Here is a 742-nt window from a genome sequence, read left to right as displayed (position 1 = left end):
AGAGTATTGAGTGACAGTGTTGAATCTGTCCTAAACAATTCTTTCTCAGACAGGATTTTTTTTTCTTTCATAGTTCGTTCAGCATCAGAAAGGATTTTTTTTTTTTTTATTTCTAAGTATTATGGAAATACAAATGTTTTTGTTTACAAGGATCACTTTTGTAACCCTTGAGTCAGGGTTATAATTGTGCCCATCACCCAGATAGTGTTAATTGTACCTGTTAGGTAGATTTTTGCCTATCTCCTCCTCCTGCCTCCCCCCTAATCAATTGATTTCATTGAATTATATTTCCCTCTATGCATATGTGTGCTCATTGGTTAGTTCCAATTTAATAGTGAGTATATGTGGTGTTTGTTTTTCCATTCTTTCATACTTTACTTAGGAAATGGTCTCCAGTTCCATCCATATTGCAAAAGGTATTAAGGCATCCTTCTTTGTGGCTGAATAGTATTCCTTTGCATACATATACTACATTTTGTTAACTCACTCATAGATTGATGGTCATTTTGGTTGATTCTACAGTTTTACAATTGTGAAATGTACTGAAATGAACACTCAAGTGCAGGTGTCTTTTTGACAAAATGACTTCTTTTCCAGTGGGATTGCTGGATCAAAGGGTAGGTCTAGTTTTAGTTCTTTGAGAAATCTCCATACTGTTTTCCATAGAGGGTTTACTAATTTGCAGTTCAACCAACAGTGTATAAGTGTTCCTTTCTCTCTGCATCCATGCCAGTATCTATTG

The sequence above is a fragment of the Propithecus coquereli genome, unplaced genomic scaffold (assembly GCF_000956105.1).
Source record: "Propithecus coquereli isolate 6110/MARCELLA unplaced genomic scaffold, Pcoq_1.0 Scaffold23, whole genome shotgun sequence".
Lineage (NCBI taxonomy): Eukaryota > Metazoa > Chordata > Mammalia > Primates > Indriidae > Propithecus > Propithecus coquereli.
The sequence above is the reverse complement of the archived record's forward strand: the minus strand, read 5'-3'. Positions refer to the sequence as shown.